The sequence below is a fragment of the Etheostoma spectabile genome, chromosome 17, assembly GCF_008692095.1.
Source record: "Etheostoma spectabile isolate EspeVRDwgs_2016 chromosome 17, UIUC_Espe_1.0, whole genome shotgun sequence".
NCBI lineage: Eukaryota > Metazoa > Chordata > Actinopteri > Perciformes > Percidae > Etheostoma > Etheostoma spectabile.
In genome coordinates, this window is record NC_045749.1 from 22,874,733 (window position 1) to 22,887,189 (window position 12,457).

At 46.0% G+C, this 12,457-nt stretch overlaps 1 protein-coding gene across 1 annotated transcript in view; it reads right to left on the bottom strand.

Annotated features, from left to right (window-relative positions):
* LOC116705671 (dynein heavy chain 9, axonemal) overlaps positions 1-12,457 on the bottom strand; it is a 144,167-nt gene that overhangs the window by 80,712 nt on the left and 50,998 nt on the right. The gene's annotated exons all lie outside the window — the stretch shown is intronic.

Genomic DNA, 12,457 nt, shown 5'->3' on the forward strand with positions numbered 1-12,457 from the left:
TCGGTGGGCTTAGGATCTCATCGCTGCTTTTTGCGGATGATGTGGTCCTGATGGCATCATCTGTGACCTTCAGCCCTCACTGGATCGGTTCGCAGCCGAGTGTGAAGCGGCTGGGATGAGGATCAGCACCTCTAAATCTGAGCCATGGTTCTAAGCAGGAACCGATGGAGTGCTTTCCTCCGGTAGGATTGAGTCCTTACCCCAAGTGAAGATTTTAAGTACCTTGGGGTTTGTTCGCGAGTGAGGGGACCATGGAGCGGGGATTGGTCGAGAATCGGAGCAGCCGTTGTGGTATTACATTCTTGTTTATCGCACCGTTGTGACAAAAGAAGCTAAGCCGAAGCAAAGCTCTCGTCATACGGCAATTTTCGTTCCTACCCTCCCTCTGGTAGACTGAAGGATGGTCATGACCGAAAGAACGAGATCCAGGGTACAAAGCAGCCGAAATGGTTCCTCAGGAGGGGCTGGCGTCTCCCTTAGAGATAGGTGAGAACGCTCAGTCATCCGAGAGGAGCTCGGAGTAGAGCCTCTGCTCCTTTGCGTTGAAGGAGCCAGTTGATGTGGTTCGGGCATCTGGTAAGGATGCCTCCTGGGGGCCTCCCTAGGGAGGTGTTCCAGGCATGTCTAGCTGGGAGGAGGCCTTGGGGAAGACCCAGGACTAGGTGGAGGGATTGTATCTCCAACTAGTCGCTAAATGCTTTTTTGATTAACTTGCATGTATATGAATCATGTTACTTATGTTGTGAAAATTAGTGATGGATACATCCAATTGAGTAATTACATAACTTGATTATTTCCATGCAATATCTGCCTGGAATATGCCACTTTTCAAGCCCCTGAGGGTTTTTTATAGGCAAATCCTTCACATTCCCTTTCGATCCATATTTCCTCTTTTTCTTATACTGTAAATGAAGAAGCAAAACAAAAAAGTCAGGACACACGCTGATACCCAGCTGTGCAGAGGGTGACCTAGTTCATTTTCTCCTCAGATAAGGACAGAGTTTGTGCCCCAAAGATTTGATGGAGAGAGCGTGTGCCTCATAGTGAGCGCTTTGTTTCTCCGCTAACTTCCACCTGGCATAAAGCTGCAGTAGGCCATGATGATGAGACTTATGGTAATACTTGTGTTCCAGTGCCTTTTCATTATCATAGTCCAGTATAACTCCTAACAGTGCCACGTATCTAAAGGCTTTCCTTTTGCATGTAAAACTAGCGAAACATCTGCATATCGCTCTGGTGGCACGGGCAAAGTGGCCTAATTTTACGGAAGGTGAACACTCTGATCATAGATTCTGGCGTGGTGAGTCTTATTCTACCTCCCTCTCCGTGTGTAGGGTGTTAGTACCCTGTCACATCCGGCTCTTCATGTGTGGCATGACTAGTGGGCATGCCGTAAAGGCCAGGGTTAGAGAGGTAGTGAGGTAGTCCTGGACAGAAACCATTAAAATGTTTTCCAATTTGCCGGTCTGACAGCGCAGACCCTGACATCCAGACCCCATACCCCCGGTTAATATTCTCCCAACCCTCTATCTTGACCCCACATTCCTTGTCCCTCCTACTCGCTCTTTCTCCTGCTTGTGTTTGGCCACTTGATGTTCCGGGTCCAACACAAAGCAGGCAGCCTAATGGATTCCCCCTCCTCCCCCACATCCTCCAAGTCCTCCCCCTTTTCTCTTCTGAACTTTGAAAACTCTCACCTCATAGAACTTTTTCACTGGTGTCCGCTGCAGCCTACAATCAATGCCTGGAAGTCCGGCTCCTCCACACTTGTCTCTTAGACCCGTTGGACTCGTTCAGATAGATTTCCGCATGTCTGGAGGGCCTTTCAGACAACTCATCAGTACAGAAAGAATGCCCGGGCGGAGTCTGGGAGAGATGGAAGTTTTGGGTTTGATTCCATAGTCTGCTTTGGCCATAGCCACATAGGGAAGCACAGCTCAGTCTCTCTGGTAAATCCATGTCTATTAATGAACTCGCTGTTAGCTGTGTGCAAATAACTCAGAAAACACTATAAAATACCTGCACCTCCCACCTCCACCCTCGGTCACATCCTTAATCTGTCTAACTTAACTAAGGGGAAAAAATGTGTGTTTAGTGACACAATCCACGAGCACGGACACCAACCGTCAGTCAATGAGCACAGAAGTTAATATCATGAAATTAGAAATTTATTTGGTTGTTGGTGTGCAATATTTTGCAATGAAGTCCTTACTACTGAGAACAACGAATAGAATAGTGGCCATACACTCTGATGGTTATGGAGTTATTCTACAGAACCAAAAGAATGCTTACATTTTAGAAGGTGCCTTGTACACTCAACTCATTTTACGCACTCACTTTTGCTATCATTACTTTGATTTCCCACTGGAGTACGTACCCCCTCCGTGAGGGCGGTCTTCTCACTGATTGTCTAGCGACCGCGGGGGGGGGGGCATGAAACTGCTTTGAACATCATCTTCAGCGACCAACACAAGTGTGTTTTCTCTCTCTGGATCCTTTCATCCGAAGAACGTCTTACCACTTCCTCACTAGACCACAGCGGTTGTAAGCCATTGGTCCCTTTAAATCATGATTGCCGTAACTACAATAATAACCGTGATGAAATAAATAAGAATTCGTAATGGAATCGTTCTAGTGCCCTTTCAAGACCCATGGCGCTTTACATGAGGCAAAACAATCAAGCACAGAAAACCCACGAAACCCAACAATAAATGGTTAGTATTTACAAGTTGAATGGAAAAAACGGATTTACCTGAGTCTGGAGGCTGTGATTAACCGGGGGTATGGAGTGTTTGTCTGATATTGCCCAGGGACGTGGTAATTAAAGCTTTCTCCGGAGAGACTTCAGATGTTCTACGCTGCCAACATTGAAGGCTGGTGTGGCGGGTGTTTGGGAGCCTGGTCCGTGGAATAATGCTCATATATGTGATCGAAATTGTGTTGAATTAGTGCTGGTAGCTGTAATACATAGTCCTACATGAGGTGATGAAAAGAACTTTCAAATATCAAACTTTTTTGCCATGTGATTTTCCTGAGGCTACGGAGATCAGTGAGCTAGTTCTAGGGGGGGAATGCCTTAAATGTCGGAGAAAATCGTGTTTTCGGTTGTAATTTTATACTCTCTCCTCCTTAAGGTGCCCTGCCACGCAAAACCGTTTCTACTTGCATTGATTTTCCTGTGTGGGTGTGTGTGTGTGTGGGTGTGTGTGTGTGTGTGTGTGTGTGTTTGTGGTGTGTGTTGTGTGTCGTCAGCTCCAGCCACTGAAAATAAGTAAGATGCGAATCGGCCCACTCACAGGTCGCTGTCGACTGAACGTCATGTGCCAGATCTCATTAATATCAAGAGCTGGTAAAGGATGCTGTCCAAGCCAGGCTCTCATTGGCTCGCTGTTAGCCCCTCCGAGTCAAAGTCATCTTGTTGAATAGCTATACTAGAATTTCTTGAAAAAAGTTACCCCCGGTCACCAAGTTCAAGTCCTGAAGATATGACCCACAGTCTGAGTACTGTAAAAAAAATCCTAATAAAAAAGAGATGAGCAATGACGTGAGTGTTTGAGGGGATGCTAGGATGATTTGTTGTCTCTAGACAGACTGTGTTATGTGTATGCTTTTTCCCAAGGCCGTTCATTCGGCGTCCAGGCACAACTCCACTATTTTGTGCCTCATACACATGTGCCGTATAGGAGAGGAAGGGACCCCTCTGCACGCGCACCCAGGAGCGAGGCAATCAGATGTTTTGTGCTCCATCAAACAGAACCCTCTCTGGGTAAAGCAGCTCAGTCTGATCTGCCTCATATTGGAGCTAAATCCACTGTGTATGTACAGAGGTGTGTTGTCCCTGTTTGTGTGTGTGTGTGTGTGTGATATTTGCATTGTTATCGTACTGGGGGAAGATCAAACTGCGCCTAATGATGCTACTACTAAATCTACAAAAGTCACGATGTGTTCCAGAGTATTTGTGAATGATCATGGTCTTTCTACTCCATTTCATTGCTAATGTGTCCATCATGACTCCCCCCTGTATTGTTATGTGCTTGACAAAACAAAACACCATTGCAACCTCTAATAAGAGTCCAACTCGCAGGCTTGAGCTGTTCTCGTACCATGCAAAAAAACATCACAGCGCTGACAACTGACAAGGAGAGAGTAACTTTGTGTTTCCTTTCTCTCCAGCTGACGTTTGCGAGGATCATTCTCACTCTCTTCCTGATCTGTCATTGCTTTGTTCAACGAGGTGAGGAGCGAGAGAGTTGTGGTGCTGTGTGGAGTCTGTTCGTCTGTGGGGCGGCTTGCAGCAGACGAGCTTCGCGCTCGACCTGACGAGATCTCCGAGCCCACAAAATGCTTCCCCTGCTAACAATGCAACCCAGCTGACGTGGTGCATGAAACACACGCTGGAACATCATAAGGGCATATGTTCAGTCAGTGCAGTCGACGTCTCTCTGCATCACACAGGTCTCATGTACTGTCTTTCTTTTTGTTTTCCTTGTCTGTCATCCAGATTTTTCATACGTCCAGTTCTTTCCCTCCAACACTTGAGTCTCGAGGAGCTCATTTAGGACTGAACTATGGGGAGACGGAGCCCCTCGGATATTGCTGTGGTCAGGCAGGAGTGACACATGTCAAAACAGAGATCTTTGCAAACGCTCCCAGTCGGATGCAACGTTTGTCTTTGCCCTGTAAGTGGAATGTGCTATATACTTCATTTATAGTAGCGTCCAATTTAACATCCAAAGGGCAATGATTGTCTGTTCATGGAGAGGTAGAGACACACAGAAACCAAGGAGAAAGATGGAGTACTGCAACAAGTAAGTAAGTGGTAAAGCAAAGTAGAGAAAGTAATGGAGTAGAAAAGCTTGCATTAGCCTCCATCTACACCCACACAAACCTAGAAGAGTAGAAGGTTTCAGCAAATAACAGCAACGATACTCTCTTAAAGATGCAACCTTGAAGGTTGTCTAGACGCCCTTCTGTCACATTTAAACAACCTTTACCAGTGTGTGCAAGCTCACACCGAGTCTCTGATCAGTTTTCCTGGCTCATTAGAGTATTATAATGAGCCAGTTGCTTTGGATACTTGTCCGGTTCCATCAAACAAAAGTTGCCCAATTATTTCAAACATCGGACACGACAACCAGAAACACTGATGACAACTCCTTAGGCCTCATGCTTGAGCTAACCTCACGCTAAGACTACCTGACTAAAGAAACATTAGACTCAGACTTAAGCTCCCTACACTATAGACATTAGCTCATACAGCAGCTACCTAACTAAAGGAACATTAGCTCAGACTGCTAAGCACCTGACACATGAGACTTAGCTCAGACAGCTAAGCTACCTGACTAATAGACATTATTCAGACGCTAAGCTCCCTAACTAAAGGAGACATTAGCTCAGACTGCTAAGCTACCTGACTACCGAGAATTAGCTTAGACTGGAGGATTATGTATAGTTATGCGGTTTGATTACTTTCGTTCTGGTCCTTTTGGTGCGCACCAGAGTTTGATGCTGCATTCACATCCTGCCCAACAAAACCCCCACCACGGGGCGAATGAACTTTTAGTTGGAATCTACCAAACTAAAGTTGTCGTGTGTAAAAAAAAACCCTCAGACTGCAAATTGGCACAGCTCTCTTGCTTTCCACCTACTATGGACCAGTGCTTTGCATACACATAACATTTGATCCATCCAGTATGATTAGTGCAGCTTAAAAAGTGAATATGAAATACCACATTGCTACGCCTTTGTGTTATGTACATTATGTTTGTAGTATAGTAAAACGCGGAGCTGCCTTTCAAACTCCTAGATGAATTATAAATGTGAAGTTCTTCTAGTTCATGATTAAAGTATTAATTATACAAAGACTGAGTTAATGAAGAGCCTGCCCTCCATGAAACCGGGGGAGATTTTGACAGAAATATTGCCCCCAAAGCTTCTCCCCTGACAGCCTATGCACTCTGATATTTATATCATTAAATACATTAAATCATCACTAACACCCATGGAAGTGCAAATCCATTATATTTTCTGTACACTATTCAGACTTATTTCTACTTTCGACCAAGCTCTAATCAATAACTAATTTAGATGAGAATTAGTGACAGAACGCCTGGCTCTTTCCTCGTGGAAGCAGAGGAGCTTTGTAAATCAAGTCCAAATATATAACTCCTGGTTGAAATGGAAAGAGGACTGAACTGAAAGAAACTTTTTCAGTGTAACCTCTGACATTTAACTGTGAAAGATGTCTTTCTTCTGAAAAACTTCTGTGTAAGAAATTCCTTCCTGCATGTTTTGATCTGTGTCTCACCTAATTTTGGAGAGGTCGCCAGGTTGAAGATGTAGTGGACTTGACTGCGTGGGGAGGAAGGTGGAGGATATGCGCTGGTGCAGGGCCAGGCTACCTGGACCAGGTTGGGGCACTCTTGTGCGGGCGACGCTGGAAGGCCCCTGCCTCTCAGGTGCTGGGACAGGATCGGGAGGTGTATATGGTGCTCCAGGCCTCGGCTCCAGAAAAGGACAGGGCGAAGACAGAGAAGTGCGCACGGAGAGACATACTACAGCATAAACAAGTTGTTCACCAAGGTCAACCTAACCCCACCTAGCTATTCCATACAGCCAGGCCTGAAATTACACTGACACACCCCCAAAAAGCGGGGGGAATAATGCAATTGGTGGGTTAAAACTGTCAATCTATGCTACCTTGGCAGCCATGAGAGTTGACTGAATCAAGTTGTTTTTTTTTGCCATTGTTTTGTTCTTTCACACTTCAACCAAGTTCCGCCATTGCGGATTTGAGCATTCTGCGGGGGATGGGCGGTTGAAAACGAGCAACCAACAAAAAGATGTGGATAATTCAAGGAAAAGAAAGAAGATGTTTATTACCAGTAGACAGTTGGCGACAATGGCGAGGCTTAGGTGCGTGCAGTACGAACTAATGTAGTGCAGGGATGCTCAGAGGAACGAGGTGAGAAAGAGGAGTGGGTCGGCGTATGATAACTTTCTCTGACAGGGAAAGCGTTAATAAAAACTAAAAAATATGGTTGATAGAGTCATTAATTATATTGATTTTGTTAATAACGTTGACCGCAGTTAATTTATATTCTAACGATGCTTTATGAGGCAAAAAAAGCCTGTGTGGCAGTGTATTTAGAATCCGCCCTGCCCACAGCGGCTGGTGGCCAAAAATGTTAACTTCAGTCCTGTCACAACGTTTCTTTCCGGATTGTTCCAGTACTGCCAAATGTCCCTCATTTTAGGTCGGATATCCCTCATTTAGGCCTGATGTCTGTCCCCGTCCTCTGTCTCCGGGTAAGCGCTCTAACCTGGGCTGAGTTCTGAGGACATGGTAACCTGGTCCTCAGATCTCTGGCAGGTAATCCAGCACAGCTAGCTAGACTATCTGTCCAATCGTGAAGACTATGGTTACCTGTGTCCTCAGATCTCTGCAGGGTAAATCCAGACAGCCTCTAGACCTCGGCCAATCTGAGGACATGGTTACTGGTCCTCAGATCTCTGCAGGGTAATCCAGACGCTAGCTAGACTATCTGTCCAATCTGAGGACTAGGTTACCTTGGTCCTCAGTCTCTGCAGGGTAAATCCAGACAGCTAGCTAGACTACTGCGCCATCTGATTTTCTGTGATGACTAAAACTACTTCGAGACGTACCATGTTCCACCAAAACAACTCCTTCCTGAGAGTTTTAGCAAGACACTGTGGCTTGTCCGGACTTGCACCACCCAAAGGATTGTGAGTGGTTTTCAGCTTCTATGTGTAACTTTTTATAATAATGAACATCATGCCATTCCACCATACCAAAATGAGTTGCTCCAAAGCTAATTAAGACTCTCAGCTGCCACAACTCCTCCCCTGGACTTCTCAGTGGGACTATGTTGGCGTCCGATTACTTTTCCAGCACAGAAACTCCAGTGAAGATAATGACCTCTTCTGAAGAGACCATCATGTTCTTTTATCCTCCCGGTCCTCCTTGTCAACTAGCAACTGTGTGGTGTTGGAGAAGAGGTTTCTGGGGTGCGTGGTCACGGAAGGCCAACTTTTTGTTGTCATATTAGAATTCCTCATGGGGAAAACGAAACTATGCACATAGCTTTAAAGAAATGCCAAAAACCATATCATGTTGTTCTCCCTCCCGAATGCTGTTAGAACTTCCTCCTCCGAGCGCTCTGGAGGAAGGTCTGTCAAAGCTAGACTAAACCTAACCCAAGACAGTGACGTGTTGCTAAGGAGCGAGACATACTGTACAGTATCACAAGTGGTTCCAACAAGTGGCACCTATAATATATAGAATATGGTGTGTGATTCTTTTTGACAACATGATTTTTTAGAATATTTATCTCATAAATGCTAAATGCATTAAAAAAATCATTGCATTTGTGATTATAAATAGTATAAACGGTTGTAGGCAATGTATTACAGATGGCAGGGTTACCGCCTCCCACAGAAATCTTGGAGTCAGTAGTCGTGCTCCCGATTAATCGTCAAGCAAATCGAAAGCAAACTTGTATATGTCTCTAAAAAGGAATGTAATGAAGTGGTTTGGAGCAATAAGTGGTCTCCACCGTAGTTTTTGGTCAGACGTTAGGGCCATGACTACACATGGCTGTAATCCTCCATTAAACAGGAGTAGGAAGTAAGGTTGCTAACCAGAAAGAAAAAGAGAGGCCTGGGCCATCGAACCATCTACGAGAGAAACATAGAGAGAGGACTACAGGAATTTTTGAATAGTTCTTTCATTTTCAGTTAGTGCCGCCATGTTCATGCTGTCCGAGATTATGGAATATCTGGGAAACATCTGATCAGTCCTGGGGCTTAATGTTCGCTACGTACACAACTTATGCACCAAGGGTTCTACAATCATCAAAAATAATCAATAATTTTTTAATACTTTCTGCTTACAGAAAAACAGACCAAACGTCAAACCAGCACAAAACATGACCCCCTGGGCACAGCAAATCTATCCCCCAGCCTGAAAGCTGACCGGTAGTATTTCCTATATAGTTGTCTCATGACAGCATGCTCCTCAGAGCTTCGTTTAAAAAAAAAACTCCATCAGTTTAAACATCCAATGCAACAATTATTTAATTATAAAAAATGACATCATCTGTTCCAAGTTGCTGAAAGCCTGGGCAGTATGTACAATACTAATTATAACAATAAGGATTTGATGTGAAAGTGTCATGCAATCAAATCTCTCTTCTCTCTACATCATCAGCTTAAACAGAGCATTTCTATCCAAACTTTTTCAGAAAGGAAAAATAAAAGGCATTCTCTCAGTAAATGATTGTATTATTATTTAGGTCCACGTCAAGAAAAAGTGCACATAACCTCTTCAGTGTTTTTCATAACTAGTAGTACACAATGTGTATGTGTGTGTGTGTGTGTGTGTGTGTTACCTGCAGTCGTGTGGTGATAGGAGCTGCCAGCTGTGGGGTTATGCAGACACGTATTGAACGTTGTGTACTTCTTTCAAAAGCAGCTTATTACTGTCGTACCTGGAGTACACACACACACGTACACACACACACACACCCACCACACAAACACAACACAGAAAAAAACATTATTTAACAGTTTGTGCATGCACACAAACAGCCGGTACACAACAAACAAACACACACACAACACACACCACACACATTCCCCGACGTGGGACCCTCAGCTCCCTGCTAAGCTGCGTGCCAGAGTATCCTACACCTCTCAATTTCCTACCTGAAATCCCCCCACATATCTGTAATGGGCTGAGTGTGTCTAATCCAGTCGCCTGCGTCCGACGCAGTGGAACCATGTCAGAATGGCCTCCCTGGTGTAGCACATGGATACTGAGGCAGTCTGAATACTAAAGCCATTTTCACTACAATGATACGGCATCCACCATCACTGCTGGCACTCTGTTATCGGAATCTCTTTTTCCACGTTCAGTTTACATTGAGAAATTGGCTGAATAAAGCAATTAAAGTGACAACATCATGTGGTATTTCTGGAAATCTTTTGAAAGACAGTCTATCCAAATGCCATCCTGTTTAAACACCACAGGCATGTACTCATGTTTGCTCTACAGTGGATAGCTGCATGAAAATGAAAGCCTACCAGTGGTTGTAGTCCATGTGTTGGCGAGAGTTGGTGTGAGGTTGCACCGTTCCTATGCATCCACCTCCGGCATATTCATGTCGTCTATGAAGTAGATTAGTCTTCTCTGCCTGGAGGCCCATAGTTGCGCCCGCTTTCTTCTCTAGGGGCTTTTCCAACACAGCTGTGTAGTAGAGAACACAGGAGCAGAGAGTGAGCAGACCACCAATTTTGGAAAACAGTGATCTGGTTAATTGTATTCTTTAAACCATCACAATCGTCTTGGCCAGTACTAAGCTCCGACAGAGCCACGGTGCCTCTGCTAAATAGTCTCAGGAGGAAGTGTTTTGGTGGAACATGTTTACGTTCAGAAGTAGTTTTAGTCGTCACAAGAAAACTCAGATTGGCCAGATAGTCTAGCTAGCTGTCGGGATTTACCCTGCAGAGACCTGAGACCAGTACCATAGTCCTCAGATTGGACAGATGTCTAGCTGCTGTTCGGATTACCCTGCAGAGATCTGAGGACCAGTAACCATAGTCCTCAGATTGGACAGATAGTCTCGCTAGCTTTCGGATTTACCTGCAGAGAACTGAGGACCAGGTAACCATAGTCCTCAGATTGACAGATAGTCGCTAGCTGTCTAATTTACCCTCAGACCGAGACAGGTATCATAGTCTCGACTGACAATAGTCTAGCTAGCTGTCGGATACACCCTGCAGAGACCTGAGGACCAGGTAACCATTGTCCTCAGAATCAGCCGCAGGTCGAGCGCCAACACAGAGACAGAGGGGGACGAGGTTAGAACACAAACAAGAGACACGACGGGGCTGGAGAACCCCAACACAAAGACAGAGACGGGATGAGTTGGAACACCAACACGAGACAAGGATGGGAACGGATGTTATAACGCCACACATAGAACAGAGGACGGGACGAGGTAAAATGCCTCACAGAGACAGAGGACGGGACGGAGTTGGAACACCACACATAGACAGAGGACGGGGACAGACGTTAGAACACAAACACAAGACAAAGGACTGGGACGGGTTAGAACGCAACACAGAACGAGATGGGGACGGAGGGTAACACACAACACAGAGACAGACGGGCTGGAAAACCCAACACAAGACAGAGACGGGGACGGAAGTTAGAACCCCAACACAGAGCAAACGAGACGAGTAGAGCCAACCGAGCAGAGACGAGACGGAGGTTAGAACGCCAACACAGAGACGAGACGGGACTGAAGTTAGAACGCCAACACAGATACAAGGACGGGACAGACATCCAGGCAATGATGGACATCGCGTGGAATTTCTGGCGACACTTCCATTCTCAGCTCCCTGGTAAAGTCTACTCCAAGGTGCTGGAAAGGAGGGTTCGGCCGATAGTCGAACCTCGGATTGAAGGGATATGCCCAACCAGTTACATGTGTTTTGTGATTGGAATAAGGCGTATAACCGGGTCCCCCGGAGAATTGTGGGAGGTGCTGCGGAATATGGGTGAGGGGGTCCCTTCTCGGGCCATCCAATCTCTGATGACCCAAACGTTCCAGGTAGGGTTGGCCTCCGCCAGGCTGCGCTTTGTCGCCTATCCTGTTTGTAATATTTATGGACGGATATCGAGGCGTAGTCAGGACGGGGAGTTGCAGTTCGGTGGGCTTAGATCTCATCGCTGCTTTTTGCGGATGATGTGGTCCTGTGGCATCATCTGTGACCTTCAGCCCTCACGTATCGTTCGCAGCCGAGTGTGAAGCGGCTGGGATGAGGATCAGCACTCTAAATCTGAGCCATGTTCTAACAGGAAACCGATGGAGTCTTTCTCCTGGTAGGGATTGGAGTCCTTACCCCAAGTGAAGGAGTTTAAGTACCTTGGGGTCTTGTTCGCGAGTGAGGGGACCATGGAGCGTGAGATTGGTCGGAGAATCGACAGCCGTGTTTGGTTTCATCTTCTGTTTATCGCACCGTTGTGACAAAAGAGAGCTAAGCCAGAAGGCAAAGCTCTCTATCTACCGGCAATTTTCGTTCCTACCCTCACTCTGGTCATGAAGGATGGGTCATGACCGAAAGAACGAGATCCAGGGTACAACGCAGCCGAAATGGGTTTCCTCAGGAGGGGGCTGCGTCTCCCTTAGAGATAGGGTGAGAGCTCAGTCATCCGAGAGGATCGCGGAGTAGAGCCTCTGCTCCTTTGCGTTGAAAGGACCCAGTTGAGTGGTTCGGGCATCGGTAAGGATGCCTCCTGGGCCTCCCTAGGGAGTGTTCCAGGCATGTCTAGCTGGGAGGAGGCCTTGGGAAGACCCAGGACTAGGTGAGGGATTGTATCTCCAACCTGCCGGAACACCTCGGGATCCCCCAGTCGAGCTGGTTGATGTGG